Source organism: Typopeltis vanoorti, chromosome 4 (genome assembly GCF_054136105.1).
Source record: "Typopeltis vanoorti isolate ZY-2024b chromosome 4, IOZ_Tvanoo_1.0, whole genome shotgun sequence".
NCBI lineage: Eukaryota > Metazoa > Arthropoda > Arachnida > Uropygi > Thelyphonidae > Typopeltis > Typopeltis vanoorti.
Genome location: NC_143552.1, coordinates 70,575,018 through 70,594,848, shown reverse-complemented (window position 1 = coordinate 70,594,848; position 19,831 = coordinate 70,575,018). Strand labels below are relative to the sequence as shown.

Here is a 19,831-nt window from a genome sequence, read left to right as displayed (position 1 = left end):
TGCTGCACATTGATGGAAATCCTTCCTCAAAGGGTGCAGGAGGTGATCAAAGCCAAAGGCGGACATATCTGATATTAGGGTTCGCTTGCTGGTATCAAATGTAAAGTGTCTGGACAATTATTGGTAGATAGTATATTTTAGATTCGGGAAAAAAAAAATATACAACAAGATGCCAAGAGAAGAGCTGTGCAGAATATTATAATAATGTGGGGTAAATGTAACATTATACACTGAGTTAGCTTTGCATTAGGAAACCCCCCCCCCCCTCCATTTACATATTCAGCGCAATAATGAAGCATCCCGTGATATCAACATCACATGCAGCTACTATAAATGGGCACCCATATCAGTAATGGGAAAATGTGTTAGTATAGTTGGGGCCGGCCCAGAGGGCAGGTGCCAATATTTTGAAAACAGCTGCACTTGTTTACTTCCATACTACTGTAGTAAGGTGTACCAAGACTGGATTAACCATGAGCATACATCCAGCAGAAGGGCTCACATTGGTCAGCCTTGCATGGTTGAGTCTAGAGGTGGGCATCAGGTATCATGAGTGGTATCTTAGCAACAATGTGCAACAGTCACACTACTCACCCACCAGTACAACAGCATGGCAGTTTGACCCATTTCTACATTCCCCATACTTTGCTTCACCTGGGGGATTCCACAGCCAGAGACCAAGAGATACCCATGATGACAGCCAGGCAATGCAAGCAACACCTCGCATTGGTCAAAGAACATCGCAGTGGATGGAAGAAGGTTGTCTGGAGCAATGTGGCTGTGTTCACATTTGGCATAAACAGCATGAAGCCCTATCCCCTGGTTTCCCAGTTGGAGTTCAACAGGGCTAGTGGAGGTGGTGTTATGGTCTGGGAAGCTTTTTCCTCGCGCACCCTAATTCCGTTGGTTATCATCCCACAAACGCTGACTGGTAAATGCTGCCTGTTAGCCAACTGGTTTGTATCTGCAGGAGGTCTATCCTGACCACAGTGCCATCTTTCAACAGGACAATGCACCTTGTTATTGGGCTTATACAACTACTGAGTGGTTGGAGGAACACGACAACAAATTCTCCACATTGCCTTGGCCCCTAAACTCCCCTGATTGTAACCCAATTGAATATGTGCGAGATATGCTAGAACAGGGTGTGAGAACTGCTGATTCTCCTCAATGGAATGAGCATGAACTGATGGAGTTGCTGCATCGCACATGGGTCAAGTTACACACCTTGCAGAATCTGTTCCTAGGTGTCTGTGAGCTGTGATTGCACAGAGAGGTGGACCAACGCATTATTAGGTGAGTGTTCCTAATGCAAAGCTATCTTAGTATACGTGTGTCTATATTTAAGTTCACATCGCAATAGGTGGTTTAATTTAAATTCCTCTCTTAGAAAAGAATGCACTCTATCATCACTCTTATTCATCATCTTTTTCATACATTATGAAAGAAAGTGGGATTAAACATGATGTTAAAATTGGAGATGTTAAACTTAGCTCTTTGCTTTATGCAGTTGATGTACTCATGAAGAAGTCCAATGCAAAATTCCAGTATTCTTTAAACTGAATAACGGCTATAGCAAATTTGGCATTAAAGTTAGTAATAAGAAAACCAAAATTATGAAAATAGGCATGAACATGGAAAACTTCAACTGCATTCTCATTGGGTGGGGACCTATTCATGCATGGTATGAGAAAGGTCATTCCATGTAAAATCATCAAATATTAAAATTAAACTTTAGCTGCATAATTTTGTATTTAGATGAAAGTAAGTAGTTATTTGGTTACTGCCCTTTGTATGGAAGGAAACAATTTTCTTCAGCCATTTCTTTCCTTGAATCCACAGAATTTTTACAATTTCAGAGTTTTATAAATGATCATGGCTTATTTCAGTGTGTCCAATTTCTGATTTTTACTGCTATTTTAATGCGCAAAGTTTTGTACATTTTTATGTTTTATTTGCCTTATCAGACACTAATTCTTTTTCTCCATTTATACTTACTCTCCCCTGTAGATCTTAAGTTGAATCCATAAGTATGATTTTTTATGTATGTTATGTGCTTTATCTCATGAAAAATATCTGGACACTCCTTTGTAGTAGTAGTGGATATGGCTCTCTCTATATATATATCACGACTATTGTTTATACAATATAAAGGAAGCACATGGTCTTTCTTTTATATTGTATGAGCGTTAAATGGTAAAATGGACCATGCTGAAGAGTAGGGGACACACCAAGGGTATTTGCCGCCCGGGTGCAAAATTTTATCGGCCGCCCCTAATACTGCATTGTATAATCCAAATTAGATATTATCAATGTTGCCACCCGGGTGCGGTGCACCCTCAGGTTGTCGTGCCCTGCTGAAGAGCTTAATCACTAAAAATTAAAGATGCCAAAAAAATTATATATATTGGTTTAATCCTTTATCCAAGTGTAAGCAAACAAGTTTGTGACTGAACTATTTTCAGGACGGGCAACTCATATATAGAAGCTTATGACTTCACAGCACTTGCCTTAGTATCCCATAATGCAAAGCACATATCCTTTCAGGTATGTATAATACTATCTGTATATGAATCATATATGAAAATATGAACTCTGCATTACTTCAATCTTGGTATCACCTCTGGCTTCCACTGATGAGACCTCAATAAAGGTTGAAACCAGTCTATGTAATGACCCTTCCCATAATGCATAGCATTATACATACCCATAAGGATATGTGCTTTGCATTATGGGATACTAAGGCAAGTGATGTGAAGTCATAAGCTTCGATATATGAATTTCCCTAGTCTTGGAAATAGTTCAGGTGCAAACTTGTTTGCGTACTATTATTATTTTCATCAACATTGACCTCCATGGAGGTCAGAGACTCATTGTGGGAGGTACTCACTACTGCATACAATGATAATCCAACCGTGTCTTAAACTGATTCAGTGCGTCTGCAACACACTCAGGCAATGCATTCCATAATGCAAAGCACATAAGGATATGTGCTTTGCATTATGGGATACTAATGCAAGTGATGTGAAGTCATAAGCTTCGATATATGAGTTGCCCTAGTCTTGGAAATAGTTCAGGTGCAAACTTGTTTGCGTACTATTATTATTATCAACATTGACCTCCATGGAGGTCAGAGACTCATTGTGGGAGGTACTCACTACTGCATACAATGATAATCCAACCGTGTCTTAAACTGATTCAATGTTCCACAACACACTCAGGCAATGCATTCCACTCACCAACCACCCTCCATGCAAAGAACCTGTTTCTCACACCCTCCTTATACAGTTTCCAGCAATGGCCTTTTATTCTACTCCCCTCTCTCATTCTTTGAAAAATCTCTTCCATGTCTACCTGATAACAACCCCTGACCAGCTTATATGTCTCAATCATATCCCCCCCCTTCCTCCTATTCATGAGGCTCTACAACTTACATTCTCTCAATCTGTCCTCGTACTCCACATTCCAAAGACCACTGACTACCTTTGTGAATCTTCTCTGTACCCTTTCCAACATATCCTCATCACCATGAAAACCTGGCAACCAAATCTGTGCACAATAATCCATATGAGGCCTGATCAAGGCCTTATACAATGGAATCATAAACTCTCTATTTCTGCATGTCAGGGTTCTCTGCATCATTGCCATTATTCGATGTGATGTCCTCACAACTTGTGCAATGTGGCCCCTAAATTTCTGGTCCTTGTCCACCATCACTCCTAGATCTCTCATCTCCTCTACTTCTGTTAAAGTTTCCCCACCAAGTGTATACTTTGCATCCCATCATTGCTTATCAAATCTCAAAACTTTACACTTGGCAACATTGAACTGATAGTTCCACTTACCTGCCCATTCATGCAATCTACTCAAGTCCTCTTGTAAGGCATTAACATCAGCCTGACTGTGCATTGCTCTTCCCAGTTTTGGATCATCCACAAACAGCTGGATATCACTAGTTAAACCCAACCCAATATCATTAACATACAAATTGAACAACAGTGGCCCCAAAACTGACCCCTGCAGCACACCACTGGTGACATTTCTCTTTTGAGATACTGCACCCGCATATACAACTTTCTGATACCTATCTAATAGCCAGTCACTGATCCAACACAGAAATCTGTTTTCAGTTTATTTAAGAGCTTGTCATGTGGCAGTCTATCAAAAGCCTCTGCAAAATCCAAGTACACCACTGTATATGCATCTGCTCTGTCCAAGGTATTTGTCACCTTGTTATAGTACATAAGTAAGTTCGTGAAACATGATCTCCCCCTTAACAAACCCATGCTGATAACCACAGAGAATACTGTTGTTATCAACCCATTTCTGTATCCTACTTCTCACCAATCTCTCGAGAACCTTCACCACAACTCCAGATATACAGACTGGTCTATAATTTGAAGCTACAGCCTTATCACCACCTTTATGCAGTGGAACAATTTTACCCTCCTTCCACTCCCTTGTAACTTGTGCTGTTGCAAAACTTATTAAACAGGCATGCCAATGCTACTGTCAGTTCCCTGGAACATTCTCTTAAGATGCATGGTGATATGTCATCAAATCCTATCGCCTTATTAACATCAAGGTTATTTATTTCCTCAAATACTTCCTGCTCACTCACAATTAAGCTATCCTCTCCTATGTCCTCTACACTTAAGTTCTTCAGGATTCCATCCTGATCAGGATGAAACACTTATAAATTGATCACTGAATACCTCAACAATGTCTTCTGCAGCAGTTACCATTCTACCACTTTCATCCCTTCATCTTTCCATGAACATTCTTCCTTCTACTTGCCACACATCTAAAAAAAAAAAAAAAAAAACTAGGGTTTTTCTTAACCTGATTTGCCAATTTCTGCTCCTACTCTACTTTTGTTTTCCTTACTAACTGAGTCACTCTCATGGCTTGTTCTTTATATTCTTCATGTGACTGATTACCATTATTCATCTTGTACTTCTTCCAAAATACTTTATTTTTCCAGATTTCATGCTTAAGCTCCATATTCATCCATTTTACACCTACCTTATTCAGCCTTTTGGCCTTTGGGATACATTCGTACATTGATGCTGTTATGTATTTCTTTTTAAATTTCCATGCAGCATTTATTTCCTTACCGCTCAACTCCTCGTTCCATGTTATAGCTCGAAGTTGTCGTCTAAGCTTGTCATAATCACCAGCCTTATAATTCCACATATGTCCTTTCCTTGCAAAAGCCTGCATATGACTAGCTACAACACAGGTGATTACTTCATGATCACTTTCACCAATTGGAGGAAAATGTGATACCCTCCCCCCCTAACATTTACATCTTCTGATGAAATGATCAGATCTAGAACTCTTGATCCTTGCGTGCTGCCTGAGATAGTTATCTCTCAAGAACTTGAGAAATTCACTTTCCTTATTCCCAAATGCTATCTCTTCATTCCAAACTATACCACCATAATTAAAATCGCCCATAATAATTACCCTTTCTTTGTTCACTAATCCAAGTTGTTTATACATTTTCAGTCTTGAAAATAGTTCAGGTGCAAACTTGTTTGCTTACACTTGGATAAAGGATTAAACCAAGTATATAATTTCTTGGTATCTTTAATTTATAGTATAACTTATAGAAAAAAATTTATAGAAAAACTTCCCACAAGCTTAATCACTTTTGATGTTGCCCTTGCAACAGCTCAGTTTGGTAAATTTCTGTCTTGCTGCAATTTCCCCCCAGTCAACTGCAAGCAGTGTTATTGTGAAGGAAAATGCTTAGGACCAACAATAGCAAAATCATGACCTGGCAGGTTGGAACTGCTGAGCCCTTGGCTCAAAAAAAAAAATTGCTCTTGTTAAAACACTCACTACAGAGTTCTGAAATGCTTCTGTAAGCAACACCACCACCATAACTGTTCATCAGGAGCTAAAGAAGATGGTTTCCATATACCTACATGACAGTGATCCTCCCCAGAAAACAAGGTTTGGGCAGTTGCAATAGAAATATTACTGCTATTTCTCTTACAAAATCTTCCTAAAATTCCCTCTTTTTTTTTCCACATAAGATCTTTGTATATTTCTGAATAATTTAATTTTCCTTCATCTCACTGCGATTATCTTATGCAGAAATTGGAAATGAAAGTCTTGTCTAGTTACAAGCAACCAATAAATGAGATCTCAAGTATTGATCATATTACATGCAAATGTCTTTTGTCAGGAAAGAAAATTACAAAAACAATGTTAAACATTTTGAATACTCAACAGTACTCCTGATGTGGACATATTAAGGCCTTATAAAATGGAAAGACAACTTCCTTATCTCACAGTGCATGCAATTTTTATATTTATAACTAAAGCTGTGTGGGAAATTTTTGTTATTATCACCATACTGGCAGCTCCATGGAGTCTGAAGATTCATTGTCAGAGACTCAAACTATCTACACACTATCTGTCCTACCTCTCATGGACCACATTAACAGGCCAGCATTTGTATCAGACTCTGGAAACCTATTTCATTCATTCACCACTAAGCACACTCTTACTCAACTTCCAGGGATGACATCTTTTTCTGTCCCTCTGGCCAAGTTCTGAATGGTATCTCCCTCTTTTCCACCTATCAGCTAACTCTGGCAACCCAAACACCCAATTCTATGCTCGTATGGAACATTCCATAGATCAATCACCATCTTGTTCACTTGCCTCTGGATCTTCTCAATCCCTCATCCGCATGAAACCCAGGTGATGACCAGACTTGAGCAAAGTATTCTACATGTGGACATTTCAAGACCTTATAAAGAATAATAACAACAAAAATCTTACCAAGAAATTAGTTATTACTCTTTATATCTTTAATTTATAGTATAACCAAGTGAAAAAACTTCCAACAACTATTTCTAATCTATAGTAATTTAATAAGTTGTGACACCTTTTGGCTACTTATATATGAAAATATGACTTTGGCATTACTACAACCTTAGTATCACCCCTGCATCTGGCTCCTACAGATGAGACCTCAGTAAAGGTCAAAACCAGCTGGCTAGTGACCCTTCCCATAATGCACAGTATTATATATACCTGTAAGGATATGTGCTTTGCATTATTGTATACTAAGGTAAGTGATATGAAGTCATTGGCCTCTATATATGAGTTGCCCTAGTCCTGAAATACTTCAGGAGCAAACTTTGTTTGCTTACCACTTGAATAAAGGATTAAACCAAGTATCTTTAATTTTTAGAATAACAACAACATATCTTTGCTTGTTAATGTGTTTTTCAATAGTCAGGTAATCCTATGAGCTGCTTCGGCAACCTTAATAATATTTCCTGTAAAATACAACTCTTTGTCTACTACTATTTCCATCTCTTTTCTGGAGTCTAGTTCAGTCAGTGTGATACACAGCTTGTAATGTTATCTCAAAAGGCATAACTTTACATTTTTCCACATTAAATTGACACCCATTATCTTTTTATCAAAAATACTGAGATATCCAAAAATGATCCAAATTACCATTCTTGGACTGACCTACACATTTGATCTTTCTTGGCACAAACACATTTCAAGTATAGCTTCTCCAGCAGCCAAGAAATTTAGTGTATTTTTTTTGCACAAGAGATACCACTGCTAACACTAAACAAATCCCAAATCTGCCCAACCATGGAATATTGCTCCCATATTTGGGGTAGTGCACCAAAATCCTCTGTAAGATTGCTTGATTCTATTCAGAAGAGAGCAGTTTGGCTAATTAATGATCCCTCTATCCCATATTCACCTCAATCCCTCTCTCATTTCAGTTTCTGCCTTGTCCCCTCTTCTACAAATACTTTCATAACAGTGCTTTGTTGAATTGGCCACTATCATTCCTCCAAAATCATCAGAACAAGAGCCATGGCTAACCACCACCACCCTTTTACAGTCCATTTTGAAACTCACTTAACTTCGCTCTCTTTCATTTCTGTCTACTTCTGTTCTTTGGAAAGGTCTCCCCCACTCTGCCTACCTTCCACTATTCAAAGAAGAAAGTCTTGTCTTGTGGCCTTTGCTGTGTGAATCTGGCCTGATGAAAGCCTTATACAAGGGAACATAATCTCTTTGCTTCTGCTGCAAGGCCACAATGCTTGCTCTACTTTTCATAGTTCTTCCTAACTTTGCATTGTTGGCAAACAGCTGAAGATTGCTAGGTAAGCCAGTCCCAAAACAGATCCCTGTGGCATTTCACTAGTAACCTTCCTCTTTTGAGATACCACTCCTTCACACACAAATTGCTGATACATATGTCAGCAAACCAGCTGTCCAACTCACTAGTCTGTTATCTAATCTCATCTGTTTCAATTTAGCTACCAGCTTGTCATGTAGCAGTCTATCAAAGGCATTTAAAAAATCCAAATATACCACTGTATATGCATCTCCTTTATCCAGTGAATTTGTTACCATGTTGTAATATGTGAGCAGATTGTTAAAGCATGACCTTCCACAAACAAACCCATGCTTGTTCTGATTTGTATAACAGTTGCGTGTAGTGTTCTGTTTTCATACCATGGCACAGCGTCAAACTTCCTCCTTGTCATAATCACCTGCCTTGTAGTTCTACATATACCTCTTTTTGACAGAAAATTCCAAATGTTTTTCAACCTCCCAAGTCAAAACCACATGATCTCTCTCACCAATCAGAGGCAGCATGGCTACCTTTTTTAGGGTAGTTCTTCTGATCCTGTGACCAGATCCAGCGCTCATATTGTGAGTCTTCATCATATGCTACTTCAAGTAATTATCTCTCAGTAGATGTTTAAATTCCATTTCTTAATGCCATGTGATCTTTCTTCCTTCCAATCTATGTCTCCATAGTTGAATTCCCCCCCCCCAATGATAATTACTCAACCTGCACTCATCGTACTAATTTACTAATGCATGTCTTCCACATCATCCCTGGAACCCCCCTCTGGCCTGTATCAGCAACCAGCCATATTATTATTATTATTTGACACCTCCAGGGAGTCCAAGACTCATTGAGGAAGGGCACCTACTCTTCAATTCTCTGTCTCCACCACTCGATCTCATCCACCAACTGCATCATCTACACCAACGCCATCTACTGTCCACCACTAGTATTTTTCGCAATTACAAACATCCATGCCCATGGCAGGATTCGAACCCACAGCCTTTTGGCTGGAGAGTGGATACGCAAACCACTCGACCAACCAGGCCAGCTAATATATTTTGTTCTGTTGGCCAATCACCAGACTTCCTCAAAAGAACTGCCATCCACCCAGTCTCCTGATGTTTTTGGCTGCAATTCATCTGTTATCATCTGCATTATCCCTACCCACACCCATCCTATATTTTGTATCCTCCTTGGAAATACTAAACCCTTAACTTGTTATCCCTGGAACTACATCTGCAGTTAACTGTCTCACCAGTGCCTATAACTTTTGGTGAGGTTACACTAACCAATCCCAAAAACTTCCTCTTGTTCCTGATACTTCTGGCATTGGTATATGGAAACTGTAGCATTCCCTTAGGATTCACCACCACCACCTTTACATCCTGAATTGAAATTAACTACTCCATTCAATATTGTTGCTTGAGAAACTGGATTCAGCATGTTTTGGTCATTCTCACACTCTTCTCATGGGTTCCTGTACTTACTCACTTGCATCTAGCTTAACTGCTTTAGTTTTTCTAAATTTGGGTTTCTGGTCTTCAGTGAATAAAACGCTCTCTAAACACCTAACTCTGAATTCATTTAAGTGCATTCTGTCTGCAATATATAAATCCTTCTATTCAGATTCAGACCATAGGTCCACAAACTCTACATCAATTCTTTTGCATAACCTGCATATTGATTCATTTTCTGTCATGCCCTCCTCTCAGTTCACCTCTATCATAGCGTGGAAGGAGCCTTACAGTCTTCACCCTTTCACTGTTTCACTTCTTCCAATAACTCCTTCGCATCTTTCCTCATAGAATACTTATCACCTCCCATGTCATAAATGAGAGAAATGGGGTAAGGGGAAAATTTTGTATGGAGATTCTATGATTAGACGAGTACTTAATGAGAGAATGATAAAATCTTGTTTTTCCTGGTGCATAAATTACCTTTCTGCATCAGAATGCAAAAAGGCCTTTATGCACCAGAAAAACAAGATTTTATCATTCTTTAATTAGGTAGTCTTCTAATCATAGAATCTCCATACAATTTTTTTTCTCTTTACCCTGTTTCTCACTTTGGTCCTCCTATGTTTTTCTCTTCTCGGCTCCACTAACCACATATTGCTGTAATTTACAAAATGGTTCTGCAGTTTTTTCCGTTTTGTGCTTGGCCTATGAAGGATCACACATAAGTGCATTATTTTCTTATTGAGGTCTTCTTCATTCTCTGTACACTCACTGACAAGTTTTGCACTTCTTCCACAAATCCTTCAACTTTTGTGACGAAGACATCTTGGCTGCTATTTTTCTTCCATGCATTGGTGCCATACCAACAATATATAATTTAAACAAATATACAAGTTTTACTTAAAACTAAATAACAATCTATCACACATAAAAACCAAAAAGTACAATGAACTTATTAACTAAATTTTGAAAAAATGCTCTTTCAGCAGCAGTGCTAAACATTATTTCTCCTACACAACCTGTATGTTGATTCATTTGCTATCAGTGACCCCCCCCCCTCATCAGTTAAGGTTAATTGTATAAGTTTTTTTTAGCTGTTTGTCAGATTTTTTTTGTACGTAATACTGAAAGCAAGAAAATTAACAGAAATCAGTGAACTAACATAAAAAGATGCTTTTCATAAATGCATTCTTGTATAGTGATACCACCATTTAATGTTACTGTGAAATTGTTGAACATGGAACCATTTTTGACTTATGTACCATTAAGGGCATAATTTGTTTTGACCATATTGGTTTCTAAGAATGGTATCATCAGTACTGAAATTTGAGGTGACTTAAGAAATAGTTATAGAAATCCTAAATATTAAATTTTATTAAATGCCTTTCAGGCAAAGCAGAATTATTACTAACAATCTGTCAGTAAAATGAGTTCAAAATTTAAAATGTTTAGTCACATTTCAGCATACATCCTAAGTATCAGATTTCATTTAATTCCATCCATTCAATGCTGTTTTGGTGTTTTATAAATGTAAAAGTTTGCAAGCAATTTGGGTGAAATATAAAAAAAAAATAAAAAAAATTGGATCATTAGATTTTTTCATCGATTCTAATTCTGGATTGTAAATAAAACATATCCAGAAAGAGGAATAAATTGCACACAGATATATATGTAACAAATGTGATAAGTGCTTAAAGTACCTAAAAAGAGTTACTATTAGTGAATTGGTTTAAATCTTGCACTTCTGATGGTCACAAATGATAGCCATTGTTAGCATGCAGCTATAATTGTTGTTTATGATTTCTGATATTCTTCATAGAAACTTATCTGTACTAATTAACCCTATCTATTTATTAAAAAACCAAGTTTTTTTTTATTATTATCATTATTATTTTAGTGTCTGTTTCGTATTAGGTATGGAAAATCCACAGGTTCCTTGATTATAGATTTGTCAAATTGAATTTCACAATTTCTAATTTTAACATTTGAACACAACCTCTCATGTCTCTGTAAATTCCTTCAGACACAAACTTATCACTTCTAGTGCAACCTATTCCATTCACTTGCTACTCGCAAGAAATTAATTTAGCCCTCAGATTCTAGCTAACCACACTCCTGCTCAACTGGTAGGTTGGTCTTGTGTGCTCTTTGCTCCTCCCATATGCTGAAAAATTTCACCAACCTCAGTCATATAAAATTCTTTACTAAATAGTATATCTCTATCATGTCACATCACATCATTCCCTCTTCTGCCAATTCTCACTTCCTCAAAATCTTAGCAAAGCCTATCAGGAGACACTACAACTTTCAATTCTTATGTCTTATTGTCCTTCAGCAGCACCGTGATCATCTGTGCTATTTTTTCAACCTTTATAATATATCTAAATTTCAGCACTAAAATCCCATGCCTTGTTAGTTCTTGAAGCAAAATTCCATCAGTGTTGTATGCCATCCAGAATTCCTTCAACTGAAAATGCATAACTTTACATTTCATAATAATGAACTGTCATCCACTTACTCTTTCCCCATAGTTCAAATCTGCTTGCAGGCATTCCATATCAAAATATTTTTTTATCCTCTTAGGCTGTCTTGCATCATTAGTACGCAAAGGGATATCTATCTCCCTTCAAGCTTTTATCGATATCTTGTTGGCTCTGCTCATCTATGTATAATTTCTGATACTTCATCATAAACCATCCTTTTATTCATATCATCATTATCAAATTCCTGCTATATACCCTTGGAGTGGGGGGGGGGTATAGGATATGATAGTACTATATGAAAAAGTTATATTATTACTAACTTTCTATTCAACAATCTTCCTCCAAACTAATCTTATCTGTCAAGACTACAATATTATCAGATCTTTTATTTCTCTCTTTTAAGGCACTTCTTTCTATTTAAGTGACCATATCACTAAATATAAATTTATTCAGTTCACTTCCTACCATACCAGCTGTGCTACTAAATTTGTTGTCTATTTCCATATTTAGTTTGCCATCTTCACTAAAATTTGTGCCTAAATAATAAATGTTTTACTTTAAATAATAAATTACATGATTACCACAGTAATTAACTTTAATTAAATAAAAGTACAGATATTTTGTACTGAAATTAACAGTACATCATCAGTGTAGACAACAAGCAATTCAAAAGGAATGGAATACAAAGTACATAACAGTCAGTGGATTCCCAATTAAAAACTGTTACTGCTTGCTAGAAATTAATATTAATAAAGAACATTATTAAAATTATTCTTAAAAACTATTTTTTGATGGTTACGTAAGATAAGAATCTCCCAAACTTTTGGGGGGGAGAGGGAGAGACAATCGTTTAGACAGATTTGGCCAATGTAAAATGGCTTCGCAACTTTCTTTGAAAAGATGTTCATATTTAAACTTGCATCTATGGAGAAGATGAGCTTTATCCCACTGGATATTGTGTTTACAATACTATGTTGTAATCATATAATTTATTATTTATAGTTATACCACAGGTACCTTTTAAAGATTAAATGCTTTACTTGTTATGTAGGTTCTCCATTCAGGATGCAGTTGATTTTTTAGATGTTCTGCCTATTTTCATTGTCTTTGTCTTTTTGTTGCTGTCATACCAAATTTATTCCAGCAGTTATTCAATTTAGTCAGGGAATTCTGCAGACTTGTACTGCATAAATTAGAAGTACAGCATCATCTGCATAAAGGTAAGAGCTGAGATCAAAGTCTCTAATTTTGATATCAGGTTTAATATCACTAAGTGTTCCTTCAAAGTTGAGTGTGAGTAGTGGACAGTGAAGTTATCTCTTCAATGCCAAAGTTTGAAGATAAATTTCTTAAATGAAAGCTTGATATCAAGTGTTATGTGGATAAATTCAAAATGAAACTTTTTGACCTAGCCTAGGAATTGATTTATGCCTGTGCTTCTCAGAATGGTAGAGAAGAAATAGAAGAATTTGTCATTAGAAAGGGGAGGCGATATATAATAGAGGGTGGGAGGAAAAATTAGTTCTTGTTGAAGACATAAACAGCAGTGAAGGAAATCAATATCAGATAAATATAAAATTTTTGGAAAATTTGGAGTAAAGACAGGATTAATTGATAATGACAAGTACCTGCACAGTGCACAGACTATTTGTGACCTGTTCCAACATAAAAATGTTCATAAATTCGCACAGGGAAAGAGAGGGAGCACATGCAAACCCAGAAAAGTCCAACTATGATGTTATTGTTGATATTTGTTTTATTTTTGATGGTATATATCAGAACACAAAATTATAAGTAAATAATTTATTGACTTATTGCTGATATTTCGCTGGTATTATAACCAGCATCTTCAGAGCACAAAAACACAGTTTGTCACAATACGCGAGACTACAACAACATGGTGTAATCAATGGACCCCTCTATCTGGGGAGAAAAAAAAAATGCAGTTACTACACAAAGACTAAAGTCCTAAAAAACAGAGAGAAAAAGCCGGTACTAGTTATGTCTTAAGATGACTGTCTCCCAGATCTTAGACAAATTTATACAGCCATATTTGTTGAGATTTGGAGTATGTTTCAAAGCTTCTGTTTCTTCTAAGAACAATCTCTCTGACTTGTAAGAGTTTATGTGCAATACTTTTGTTTTCTTCCAGTTGATTCTGTGTGCAGGGGTATCCAAAGCATGGTCTGCTAGGCCCGACTTTCCATAGTGATAGTGACGGATGTATCTTTTATGTTCACTGATGCGGATGTTCACAGTTCTTCCTGTTTGATCGTAAATGTGTAGTAACTGCATTTTTTATTTTTTTTTCAGATAGAGGGTGCCTAATTAGGACTTTAGTCTTTGTGTTGCTGCTACAATTTTGTTAAACTGGTCCGTTGATTACACCATGTTGTTTTAGTCTCGTGTATTGTGTTTTTGTGGTCTGAAGATGCTGGTTATAACACCAGTGAAATATCAGCAATAAGTCAATAAATTATTATTTACTTATAATTTTGTGTTCTGATATATACTGTCAAAAATAAAACAACATGTATGACGAACACATAAGCCTCTCTACACGTTATTGTTGATAGTGATTTCTTTGGAATAGCCCAAGTGAATGTGTGGAATTTTAAATTTGATGTGACTGTCATGTGTAAGGAATATGAATGAGTATCCCATTTAAAAAAATTAATTAAGTAGGACCCCTCCTTTTTTTTTTTTTTTTTTTTTTTTTAATACCAGTGATATAAATATGCAGTGATAAATAAATTTACCTGTTAGCAGTGCTGATGATTTTAGAGTGCACTGAGCTAATTACATAGAGGAAAAATCAAATTCAGATATTTGGTCATAGTCCTGAAGAAGAGTGAACTTGATTAGTGTTGCTGCAATGTGGTTGACTAGTAGTGAGAGAGAGAGGTGAGGCTGGTAAAGGAGAAAAAGCAAGTAAACGTCAGTTTGATTTGCAGTGTGATTATAATTATCATCCTTTCACCTTCACCAGGAGCTTGAATTCCATTTAAGTAGCTATTATGTTCCAGAAAAGAGCTCACCTTGTTTGTTTCCTGTAGTTATATGCTAATTTTCTTTCATTTGAGGACAAATAGAGTAGGAATTAATTAATGTGGCAAATCATGAGAAAGAAAATTTTGAGATAAATTTTATTTATTATTATTGCACGAGCACCTCCATGGAGTCCTAAGACTCATCATGGAAGACCAAACTATCAACATAGTATCTGTTGTACCTCTCCCTGAAACCATTAACAGACAAAGCACTTACAACTGACTCAGCAACCCATTCCATTCATTCACCACTTTTCAAGCAAAAAATCTAGTCCTCACATCCTCGCTAACTACACTGTTACCTAACTTCCAGGGATAACCTCTTGTTCGGCTCCCTCTAGTCAATTGCTTAAACATTTCCCCTGCATCAGTCCTATAAAAGCTTTGAAGTAACTTAAATGTTTATATCATACCCCCCCCTCTCCTCCCCTTTTTCACCTGTCAACCAACTTTTGCAATTCACAAATGCTCAATCTATCCTCATAAGGAGCATTCCACAGACCACTCATCACTTTGGTCATTCTCCTCTGGATCCTTTCCACCACTTCCTCAACCCCAGGTGACCAGACCTGGAGCACAGTAATCCAAATGTGGTCATATCAAGGCTTTATAAAGAGGAATGATTACTCCCTTATCTCTTCTTGTTCGTGCATTTTCTTCAGTAATCAAATAATCCTATGAGCTACCCTAGCTACTTTAGTAATATGCTCTCTATCTACTACTAACCCAAATCCCTGGCTTCATTAATTTTCTGGAGTAAAGTTCCCAAAATGCATAACTTTACACTTTTCCACATTAAATTGACATCCATTATTTTTTGTCTATACTCTCAGCCTATTTAAATCATCCTGCAAGTTTTCTACATCACCTTGATTGATTGCCCTGTCCAACTTTCATCATAATCAAACTGAATATCTCCCTTGAAATTACTTCCTATATCATTTATATACAACTTAAAAAGCAAATTATTTCTGTAATGTAAATTTAATATTGTAATAATAAATGCAGTAGAATATTATTGGTTTCACCAGAGATACATTGTTCAGAAATATTTAAGGTGAGATAGAACATTTCTTTGTAAAAGCTAAGGTGGAAACTTGAGTAGTCATGATTCTATCTAAGATTTTCAGTAAGACTTTTCTTCAAAAAAAAAAAGTTACATATAAAGTAAGATGCAGTATTTGATATTATTAATGCTCTTGATATACTAGTCTAATTATTGAAATTCTGCTACAATATTATTATTAAAATAAATAAATAACAAAAAAAATATATATATGTGTGTATCTTCTTCTTGCTAGCATTTTTATCCCGCAGGTATAAGATCTGTTGTTATATACTGATACTTTAAGCAACCCCAACCAGCCTGGCGTTGGGGGGGGGGGGTATGTCTGTAGATATGTGTGTTCATTTGGGCCAGTTTGTCTGTTCTTGGGGGATAAAAAAACCCAAGTTTCTGGGTGCCCCCACCTCTGTATGTATAAACCAGCTAACTCACCTTTAGTCAAAAGAGTCAAGATAAAGGTTAATGTCTTAGATGGGAATCGAACTGAGGTCTTTCTAACCAAAGGGTTATGTCTATGCTGGCTGAGCTATATAATATATATTCATTCATAAAAATGTAGGACTTGAAGTAATGAATTATTAAACAAATTTTCCATTGCCTTTTTTAACCCAGCATCAGTAAGGTGGCAGTGTCACAGTTATATCTTTTTATATGTTTAGGGTCTGCGACACCCCACCTTACTAACGCTGGGTTAAACAAGATTGGCTGCTACAAACATGTCCAGACTTTCAAACAGAAGGGATGTATCATTGTGTAATAGTCGCCATCTAATCAGCAGCATTCCACCCAGGAAGTACTATCAGGGTTCAGATCATTATTCCAGGCCTTCCAGAAAATGGTGCTTCCAACTCTCACTGTTAAGTATGTTGGAGTTGATTAGATATCAGTTAAATGACAAGAGACCTTTACTGTATCAAAGTTGGAATGGAATCAGTGGTTGAAAGCTGCTTTAATAATGGATGCATGATTGAAAGAAAGAGAGAGAGACCGCATTAGTGCACTGGAATACAAGTGATGTGTAGTTATCTCCCAATCATCCTACCACAGCAGGAAATCAGTTTTCCAGTCTAGTAATTGGATTGCTTTTAGGTGGACAATGAATTTCATCACCCAGCATAAGGCTGTTGCCCACTTATTGGAGGCATTAAGTCACTTGGAAAAGTTCCATATTTGGTCTCTAGGGCAAGATTTTCAGATTGTGTAAAAAATAAAATAAAAATAGAGAAAAGGTATCCTTTGTCCATCCCAGTACTAATGTACTATGGGTTTACAACCTTTCATGGGTGGGAGTTAAATTTAAAAAAAAAAAAAAAAAAAAAACAATGAAGATACAATTAAATGGTGTTATACCAAAAAGCATTTACCACACTAATCCATTCAAAGTTCATTTAACTGAAGTCAGATAATTGAGAGATCACTGTAGCTCCCTAGAATTCCAGAACGTAAGCAACATGAAGTTATTTGAAGAGGAATTCAGAATTTTTGACAGTGCAATATTTCTTCTTTTGATTTCATTATTGACATGATGTCTTACAATAATATAAATTATACACACGGAATATAATCTGACATTCTCAGTTACTTCAGGCCTCTGATAAGCAGGGAGATAGTGTAATGAAACTGGGTAATGAAATTAATCTCCTACCTAAAGACATTCACAAACATTCATGCTCACAGGGAGATTCAAACTTGCGACCTGTTGGTTGGAGAGTGGGTATGGTGTGTAATGCAGCTAACCAATTGCCTAACCAGGCTGGCATACTTGATGTGAAATGATGTCTGGATTTTACTGCACCAAGTAGGTGTGCATATCATTTCTGAAGCATCCTTGAATTTTCTGACTAAGCAGTTATGGATCATGTTTGGCATTTCTATTTTCTGCCAAAGCACAGGATGACTGTCAGTTGTACAACAGGCTGAGTTGTGTTTTTTCTTTTCTGCATCTGTAATATGTTCAGACATGCATGGTTAATCAAAAAATTTTGATTAACCATCTTAATCTTAACACTAGTAGTGGCATAAAAATCCCAAGAATTTGGATGGCACGCATTCAGTCCACTTAGTTCAAGTTTACCAGCACACCCTGACATTAGGACTCTAAGCAATTTTTTTCAGCTTTTATTGGCCACCATCCATACTGTTTTGTTTTAATTTATATATATACTTATATGATTACCTTTTGTGTGAACATGTTGCTCTCTAGATTAATTTATTTTTGCAACCAAATAGATAATAATAACAGGACTCTAGCTTTGATGTAGTAAGGTTTTTTTTTTTTCCCACAAAGAGGTCAGGCCAATAGTTTTAACGGTTGACCAAATCAGTGTACCTTTAGCATACCATGTAGATTGTAGTGCAGCTTGTTTCTTTGTGTATTCCAGATGGTGACCTTAATGTGAAGGTCGAAACATCAAGTGATTATTTTGGTTTATATTAAACTGAAGTTTTACTCTAACATGGTAGTTGTTTCTATGATTTTTATGATGAACAAATGTGGTAATCCTTCCTTATATTCAATGCAATGGACAAAATTGCTGATATACTTTGATAATATGACATAAAAAATAGCTTTTATTGCACTGTGCACAATCTCAAGATTTTTTGCATCCTCCTAAACCACCTCATTTACTCCTTAGAAAAAAAAAATGGTTGGTAAAATCCATTGTTTGTGTGGCATATGTTATATTAGATACACAGGATTATTCTGAGAGAGAAAGAGAGAGAGAAGTGCATGTGTCAGAACATACAGATGCACAAAAAGAGAAAACACAACTGCAGACTAGCCTGTCATACTGTGTTTTGGCAGAAAACAGAAATGCCACACATCAACAATAATTGCTTTGTCATAAAATTATAATTTGCATATAAAATTATATGCACATCTACTCATTGCAGTAAAATCCAAGGCATCATCCTATAAGTCTAGTCAATATTCACCAAAAATCTCTCTCACACACACACACAGAGACACAATGAGATATGATGCACATTGTTTTGAAATGCAATAATTCCAGCTAAGATGTATGCCCTCACATATCCATTCCTGTCATTACTAATGCATGGAAATCACAACTTTATACTTACCTATCCTCTTCGCTCCTTGCAGACCATAGGGCCTCAACCATTGACTTCCATCTGACTCTATTCAATGCTTCTTTTTTGATCTCTTTCCAGGAATGTCCCAGCTGTCTTGCCTCTGTTTCTAGTTCTCTTCTCCATGTTATCCTGGGTCTACCTCTTTTCCTCTTGCCTTAGGGATTCCATTCTAGTGCAATTTTTGTTATTTCTTTATCTGGGTTCCTGATCGTGTGGCCTATCCAGTTCCATTTTCTTTTGGTGATTTCATTTCTGACTGGTTTGACCTGTTCTCTCCCAAAGTTTTATGATTGTTATTTTATTTCGCCAGTATATTCCTAGTATCTTCCTCAAGCATATGTTTATGTATATTAATATTTATTATTAAATTATCCTTTGTTTATGTAGACCTGTATTTTATTTATGTTTTCCTTTGTTAGTGACCATGTCTCAGCTCCGTATAGTAAAACTGGTTTAACATTAGTGTTGAAGAGCCTAAGGACCCCCAAATTTTCTTCATCATACTGAATGCAATCTGTGCTTTCTGGATTCTATTTTGTATGTCC

General features: G+C 36.5%; 1 protein-coding gene across 1 annotated transcript in view; it reads left to right on the top strand.

Annotated features, from left to right (window-relative positions):
• The window catches only part of tho2 (THO complex subunit 2-like protein), a 779,097-nt gene that overhangs the window by 703,291 nt on the left and 55,975 nt on the right, over positions 1–19,831 (top strand). The gene's annotated exons all lie outside the window — the stretch shown is intronic.